Source organism: Brassica rapa, unplaced genomic scaffold (assembly GCF_000309985.2).
Source record: "Brassica rapa cultivar Chiifu-401-42 unplaced genomic scaffold, CAAS_Brap_v3.01 Scaffold0045, whole genome shotgun sequence".
Taxonomy (NCBI): domain Eukaryota; kingdom Viridiplantae; phylum Streptophyta; class Magnoliopsida; order Brassicales; family Brassicaceae; genus Brassica; species Brassica rapa.
In genome coordinates this window covers 12622-21452 of record NW_022609991.1, presented here as the reverse complement: position 1 = coordinate 21452, position 8831 = coordinate 12622, and positions in this window count along the sequence as shown.

The following is an 8831-nucleotide window of genomic DNA, read 5'->3' as shown; positions in this document are numbered from 1 at the left end:
GTTGGTCCTTGGACTCAGCACGGTGGCCCTTCCCGTGGACTGTTTGGGTGATTTTATCCCATGTAGGCTGTCTGTTCAGTACACACGGGACGTCCGTGGGTGTCCGCCAGCACACACAGGACGTCCATGGCTGTTTGTGGCTGTCCGTCAGCACACACAGGACGGCCGTGTGTGTCCGTGTGTGTCTGTCAGCACACACAGGACGTTCGTGGGTGTCCGTCAGCACACACAGGACGTCCGTGTGTGTCCGTCAGCATACACAGGACGTCCGTGGCTGTCTGTGTGTGTCCGTCAGCACACACAGGAAGTTCGTTGTTGTCCATCAGTACACATATCAGCACGTTGGTCCTTGGACTCTGCACGCTGGCCCTTCCCGTGGATTGTTTGGGTGATTTTGGCCACGTGGGCTATCTGTTCAGTAACACACAGGATGTCCCGGGTGTCCGCCAGCACACACAGGACGTCCGTGGCTGTCCTTGTGTGTCCGTGTGTGTCCGTCAGCACACACAGGACGTCCGTGGCTGTCCATCAGTAAACATATCAGCACGTTGGTCCTTGGACTCAGCACCCTTACCCTTCCAGTAGACTGTTCGGGTGATTTAGGCCCATGTGGGCTGTCTGTTCAGTATACACAGGACGTCCGTAGGTGTCCGTCAGCACACACAGGACGTCTGTGTGTGTCAGTCAGCACACACAGGACGTTCTAGGCTGTGCGTGTGTGTCCGGGTGTGTCCGTCAGCACACACATGACGTCCGTGGCTGTCCATCAGTATACATATCAGCACGTTGGTCCTTTGACTCCGCACGCTGACCCTTCTTGTGGACTGTTCGGCTGATTTTGGCCCTCATGGGCTGTCTGTTCAGTACACACAGGACGTCTTGGGTCTCCGCAGCACACACAGGACGTCCGTGGCGGTTCGTGTGTGTCCGTTGTTGTCCGTCAGCACACACAGGACGTTCGTTGTTGTCCATCAGTACACATATCAGCACGTTGGTCCTTGGACTCTGCACGCTGGCCCTTCCCGTGGACTGTTTGGGTGATTTTAGCCCACGTCGGCTATCTTTTCAGTACACATAGGATGTCAGTGGGTGTCCGCCAGCACACACAGGACGTCTGTGGCTGTCCTTGTGTGTCCGTGTGTGTCCGTCAGCACACACAGGACATCCGTGGCTGTCCATCAGTAAACATATCAGCACGTTGGTCCTTGGACTCAGCACCCTTACCCTTCCAGTGGACTGTTCGGGTAATTTAGGCCCACGTGGGCTGTCTGTTCAGTATACACAGGACGTCTGTGGGTGTCCGTCAGCGCACACAGGACGTCCGTGTGTGTCAGTCAGCACACACAGGACGTTCGTGGCTGTGCGTGTGTGTTCGGGTGTGTCCGTCAGCACACACATGACATCCGTGGCTGTCCATCAGTACACATATCAGAACGTTGGTCCTTTGACTCCGCACGCTGACCCTTCCTGTGGACTGTTTGGCTGATTTTGGCCCTCGTGGGCTGTCTGTTCCGTACACACAGGACGTCTGTGGGTCTCTGCCAGCACACACAGGACGTCCGTGGCTGTTTGTGGCTGTCTGTTAGCACACACAGGACATCCGTGTGTGTCCGTGTGTGTCTGTCAGCACACACAGGACGTTCGTGGGTGTCGGTCAGCACACACAGGACGTTCGTGTGTGTCCGTAAGCATACACATGACGTCTGTGGCTGTACGTGTGTGTCTGTCAGCACACACAGGACGTCTGTGGCTGTCCATCAGTACACATATCAGCACGTTGGTCCTTGGACTCTGCACGCTGGCCCTTCCCGTGGACTGATTGGGTGAATTTGGCCCACGTGGGCTATCAGTTCAGTACACACAGGACGTCCGTGGGTGTCCGGCAGCACACACAGGACGTCCGTGGCGGTCCGTGTGTGTCCGTGTGTGTCCGTCAGCACACACATGACGTCTGTGGCTGTCCATCAGTATACATATCAGCATGCTGGTCCTTGGACTCAGCACGCTGGCCCTTCCCGTGGACTGTTTGGGTTATTTTGGCCCACGTGCGCTGTCTGTTCAGTACAGACAGGACGTTTGTGGGTGTCCGTCAGCACACATAGGACGTCCGTGTGTGTCCGTCACACACACAGACGTTCGTTCGGTCTGTGCGTGTGTGTCCGTGTGTGTCTGTCAGCACACACATGACGTCTGTCAGCACACACATGACGTATGTGGCTGTCCATCAGTACACATATCAGCATGTTCGGGTAATTTGCCCGTGGGCTGTCTTTTAGTACAAACAGGACGTCCCTGGGTGTCCGCGCCAGCACACACATGCGTCCGCGGCTGTCCGTGTGTGTCCGTCTGTGTCCGTCAGCACACACAGGACGTCCGTGGCTGTCCCTCAGTACACATATCAGCACGCTGGTCCTTGGACTCAGCCACGCTGGCCCTTCCCGGGGACTGTTTGGTGATGTTATCCCAATGGGCTGTCTGTGTCAGTACACACAGGACGTCCATGAGTGTCCGCCAGCACACCAGGACGTCCGGGGGCTGTTTGTGGCTGTCTGTCAGCAAACACAGGACATCCGTTGTGTGTTGTCAGCCACAACACGACGTTCGTGGGTGTCGGTCAGCACCAACAGGACGTTCGTGTGTGTCCGTAAGCATACACAGGACATCGGTGCCTGTACGTGTGTGTCCGTCAGCACACACAAGACGTATGTGGCGGTCCATCAGTACACATATCGCCTGTTGGTCCTTGGACTCTGCACGCTGGCCCTTCCCTGGACTGTTTTTGGGTGATTTTGGCCACGTGGGCTATCTGTTCAGTACACACAGAGGACGTCCGTGGGTGTCCACCATCACACACAGGACGTCCGTGGCGGTCCGTGTGTGTCCGTCAGCACACACAGGACGTCCGTGGCTGTCCATCAGTATACATATCAGCACGCTGGTCCTTGGACTCAGCCGCTGGCCCTTCCCGTGGACTTTTGGGTGATTTTGGCCCATGCGGGCTGGCTTGTTAGTACACACACAAAGGATGTCTGTTGTTGTCCGTGAGCACACACAGGACGTCCGTGTGTGTCCGTCAGCAACACAGGACATTCGTGGCTGTGCGTGTGTGTCTGTGGTGTCTGTCAGCACACACATGACGTCTGTGGCGGCTGTCCATCAGTACACATATCACACGTTGGTCCTTTGACTCCGCACGCTGACCCTTCCTGTGGACTGTTCGGGTAGTTTTGGCTCGCGTGGGCTGTCTGTTCAGTACACACATGACGTCCGTGGGTGTCCGCCAACACACACAGGACGTCCGTGGCCGTCCGTGTGTGTCCATCTGTGTCCGTCAAGCCACACACAGGAACGTCCGTGGCTGTCCCTCAGTACACTATCAGCACGTTGGTCCTTGGACTCAGCACTCTGGCCCTTCCGTGGACTGTTTGGGTGATTTTATCCCCGTGGGCTGTATGTTCAGTACACACGGGACGTCCGTGGGTGCCGCCAGCACACACAAGACGTCCGTGGCTGTTTGTGGCTGTCCGTCAGCACACACAGGACATTCGTGTGTGTTCCGTGTGTGTCTGTCAGCACACACAGACGTTCGTGGGTGTCGGTCAGCACACACAGGACGTTCGTGTGTGTCCGTAAGCATACACATGACGTCCGTGCTGTACGTGTGTGTCCGTCAGCACACACAGGACGTATGTGGCTGTCCATCAGTACACATATCAGCACGTTGGTCCTTGGACTCTGCACGCTGGCCCTTCCCGTGGACTGATTGGGGATTTTGGCCCACTGGGGTATCAGTTTCAGTACCCACAGGACGTCCGTGGGTGTCCGCCACACACAGGACGTCCGTGGCGGTCCGTGTGTGTCCGTGTGTGTGCGTCCGTCAGCACACACAGGACGTCTGTGGCTGTCCATCAGTATACATATCAGCACGCTGGTCCTTGGACTCAGCACGCTGGCCCTTCCCGTGGACTGTTTGGGTGATTTTGGCTCACGTGGGCTGTCTGTTCAGTACACACACACACGGACATCTGGGTTCCACCAGCACACACAGGACGTCCGTGGCAATCAGTGTATTCCGTGTGTGTCCGTCAGCACACACAATACGTCCGTGGCTGTCCATCAGTACACATATCAGCACGCTGGTCCTTGGACTCAGCACGCTGGCCCTTCCCGTGGACTGTTTGGGTTATTTTGGCCCACGTGCGCTGTCTGTTCAGTACAGACAGGACGTTTGTGGGTGTCCGTCAGCACAAATAGGACGTCTGTGTGTGTCCGTCAGCACACACAGGACATTCATGGCTGTGCGTGTGTGTCTGTCAGCACACACATGACGTCTGTGGCTGTCCATCAGTACACATATCAGCATGTTCGGGTAATTTTGGCCCCCGTGGGCTGTCTGTTCAGTACACACAGGACGTCCCTGGGTGTCCGCCAGCACACACAGGACGTCCGTGGCTGTCCGTGTGTGTCCGTCAGCACACACAGGACGTCCGTGGCTGTCCCTCAGTACACATATCAGCACGCTGGTCCTTGGACTCAGCACGCTGGCCCTTCCCGTGGACTGTTTGGGTGATTTTATCCCAAGTGGGCTGTCTGTTCAGTACACACAGGACGTCCATGAGTGTTCGCCAGCACACACAGGACGTCCGGGGCTGTTTGTGGCTGTCTGTCAGCACACACAGGACATCCGTGTGTGTCTGTCAGCACACACAGGACGTTCGTGGGTGTCGGTCAGCACCAACAGGACGTTCGTGTGTGTCCGTGGGTGTCGGTCAGCACACACAGGACGTCCGTGGCTGTCCCTCAGTACACATATCAGCACGTTGGTCCTTGTACTCAGCACGCTGGCCCTTCCCGTGGACTGTTTGGGTGATTTTATCCCACGTGGGCTGTCTGTTTAGTACACACGGGACGTCCGTGGGTGTCCGCCAGCACACACAAGACGTCCGTGGCTGTTTGTGGCTGTCCGTCAGCACACACAGGACGTCCGTGGGTGTCTGTCAGCACACACAGGACGTCCGTGTGTGTCCGTCAGCATACACAGGACGTCCGTGGCTGTCCGTGTGTGTCCGTCAGCACACACAGGACGTTCGTTGTTGTCCATCAGTACACATATCAGCACGTTGGTCCTTGGACTCTGCACGCTGGCCCTTCCCATGGACTGTTTGGGTGATTTTGGCCCACGTGGGCTATCTGTTCAGTACACACAGGATGTCCGTGGGTGTCCGCCAGCACACACAGGACATCTGTGGCTGTCCTTGTGTGTCTGTGTGTGTCCGTCAGCACACACAGGACGTCTGTGGCTGTCCATCAGTAAACATATCAGCACGTTGGTCCTTGGACTCAGCACCGTTACCCTTCCTGTGGACTGTTCGGGTGATTTAGAGAGGCCCACGTGGGCTGCTTTCAGTATACACAGGACGTCCGTGGGCGTGCGTCAGCACACACAGGACGTCCGTGTGTGTCAGTCAGCACACACAGGACGTTCGTGGCTGTGCGTGTGTGTCCGGGTGGTCCGTCAGCACACACATGACGTCTGTGGCGTCCATCAGTACACATATCAGCACGTTGGTCCTTTGACTCCGCACGCTGACCCTTCCTGTGGACTGTTCGGCTGATTTTGGCCCTCGTGGGCTGTCTGTTTAGTACACACAGGGCGTCTGTGGGTCTCCGCCAGCACACACAGGAAGTTCGTGGCTGTCCATCAGTACACATATCAGCACGTTGGTCCTTGGACTCTGCACGCTGGCCCTTCCCGTCGACTGTTTGGGTGATTTTGGCCCACGTGGGCTATCTGTTCAGTACACACAGGACGTCCGTGGGTGTCCGCCAGCACACACAGGAGGTCCATGGCTGTTTGTGGCTGTCTGTCAGCACACACAGGATGTCCGTGTGTGTCTGTGTGTGTCTGTCAGCACACACAGGACGTCCGTGGGTGTCCGTCAGCACACACAGGACGTCTGTGTGCGTCTGTCAGCATACACAGGACGTCTGTGGCTGTCCGTGTGTGTCTGTCAGCACACACAGGACGTCCGTGGCTGTCCATCAGTACACATATCAGCACGTTGGTCCTTGGACTCAGCACGCTTACCCCTCCCTTGGACTGTTCGGGTGATTTAGGCCCACGTGGGCTGTCTGTTCAGTAAACACAGGACGTCCGTGGGTCTCCGCCAGCACACACAGGACGTCCATGGCTGTCCGTGTGTGTCCGTCTTCACACACGGGACGTCCGTGGCTGTCCCTCAGTACACATATTAGAACGTTGGTCCTTGGACTCAGCACGCTGGCCCTTCCCGTGGACTGTTTGGGTGATTTTGTCCCACCTGGGCTGTCTGTTCTGTACACACAGGACGTCCGTGTGTGTCCGCCAGCACACACAGGACGTCCGTGGCTGTTTATGGCTGTCCGTCAGCACACACATGACGTCCGTGTGTGTCCGTGTGTGTCTGTCAGCAGACACAGCACGTCTGTGTGGGTCCGTCAGCATACACAGGACGTCCGTGGCTGTCTGTGTGTGTCCGTCTGCACACACAGGAAGTTCGTGGCTGTCCATCAGTACACATATCAGCACGTTGGTCCTTTGACTATGCACGCTGGCCCTTCCCGTGGACTGTTTGGGTGATTTTGGCCCACGTGGGCTATCTGTTCAGTACACACAGGACGTCCGTGGGTGTCCGCCAGCACACACAGGACGTCTGTGGCTGTCCGTGTGTGTCCGTCAGCACACACATGACGTCTATGCCTGTCCATCAGTACACATATCAGCACATTGGTCCTTGGACTCAGCACGCTTACCCTTCCCGTGGACTGTTCGGGTGATTTAGGCCCACGTGGGCTGTCTGTTCAGTACACACAGGACGTCTGTGGGTGTCCGTCAGCACACACAGGACGTCCGTGTGTGTCAGTCAGCACACACAGGACATCCGGGGATGTCCATGTGTACCTGTGTGTGTCCGTCAGCACACACAGGACGTCTGTGGCTGTCCATCAGTACAAATATCAGCACGTTGGTCCATTGACTCCGCACGCTGACCCTTCCTGTGGACTGTTCGGGTGATTTTGGCCCTCGTGGGCTGTCTGTTCAGTACACACAGGACGTCCGTGGGTGTCCGCCAGCACACACAGGACGTCCATGGCTGTCCGTGTGTGTCTGTCTGTGTCCGTCAGCACACACAGGACGTCCGTGGCTGTCCCTCAGTACACATATCAGCACGTTGGTCCTTGGACTCAGCACGCTGGCCCTTCCAGTGGACTGTTTGGGTGATTTTTATCCAACGTGGGCTGTCTGTTCAGTACACACAGGACGTCCGTGGGTGTCCGCCAGCACACACAGGACATTCGTGGCTGTTTGTGGCTGTCCGTCAGCACACAAGGACATCCGTGTGTGTCCGTGTGTGTCTGTCAACACACACAGGACGTCTGTGGGTGTCCGTCAGCACACACAGGACGTCTGTGTGTCTCCGTCAGCAAAAACAGGACATCCGTGGCTGTCCGTGTGTGTCCGTCAGCACACACAGGACGTTCGTGGGTGTCCATCAGCACATTGGTCCTTGGACTTTGCCCGCTGGCCCTTCCCGTGGACTGTTTGGGTAATTTTGGCCCACCTGGGCTATCTGTTCAGTACACACACGATGTCCGTGGGTGTCCGCCAGCACACACAGGACGTCTGTGGCTGTCCTTGTGTGTCTGTGTGTGTCCGTCAGCACACACAGGACGTCCGTGGCTGTCCATCAGTACACATATCAGCACGTTGGTCCTTGGACTCAGCACGCTTACCCTTCCCGTGGACTGTTCGGGTGATTTAGGCCCACGTGGGCTGTCTGTTCAGTACACACAGGACGTCTGTGGGTGTCCGTCAGCACACACAGGACGTCCGTGTGTGTCAGTCAGCACACACAGGACATCCGGGGATGTCCATGTGTACCTGTGTGTGTCCGTCAGCACACACAGGACGTCTGTGGCTGTCCATCAGTACAATATCAGCACGTTGGTCCATTGACTCCGCACGCTGACCCTTCCTGTGGACTGTTCGGGTAATTTTGGCCCTCGTGGGCTGTCTGTTCAGTACACACAGGACGTCCGTGGGTGTCCGCCAGCACACACAGGACGTCCATGGCTGTCCGTGTGTGTCTGTCTGTGTCCGTCAGCACACACAGGACGTCCGTGGCTGTCCCTCAGTACACATATCAGCACGTTGGTCCTTGGACTCAGCACGCTGGCCCTTCCCGTGGACTGTTTGGGTGATTTTATCCACGTGGGCTGTCTGTTCAGTACACACGGGACGTCCGTGGGTGTCCGCCAGCACACACAGGACGTTCGTGGCTGTTTGTGGCTGTCCGTCAGCACACAAAGGACATCCGTGTGTGTCCGTGTGTGTCTGTCACACACACAGGACGTCTGTGGGTGTCCGTCAGCACACACAGGACGTCCGTGTGTGTCCGTCAGCAAACACAGGACGTCCGTGGCTGTCCGTGTGTGTCCGTCAGCACACACAGGACGTTCGTGGGTGTCCATCAGCACATTGGTCCTTGGACTTTGCCCGCTGGCCCTTCCCGTGGACTGTTTGGGTAATTTTGGCCCACGTGGGCTATCTGTTCAGTACACACACGATGTCCGTGGGTGTCCGCCAGCACACACAGGACGTCCGTGGCTGTCCTTGTGTGTCCGTGTGTGTCCGTCAGCACACACAGGACGTCCGTGGCTGTCCATCAGTACACATATCAGCACGTTGGTCCTTGGACTCAGCACGCTTACCCTTCCCAGTGGACTGTTCGGGTGATTTAGGCCCACGTGGGCTGTCTGTTCAGTACACAAGACGTCCGTGGGTGTCCGTC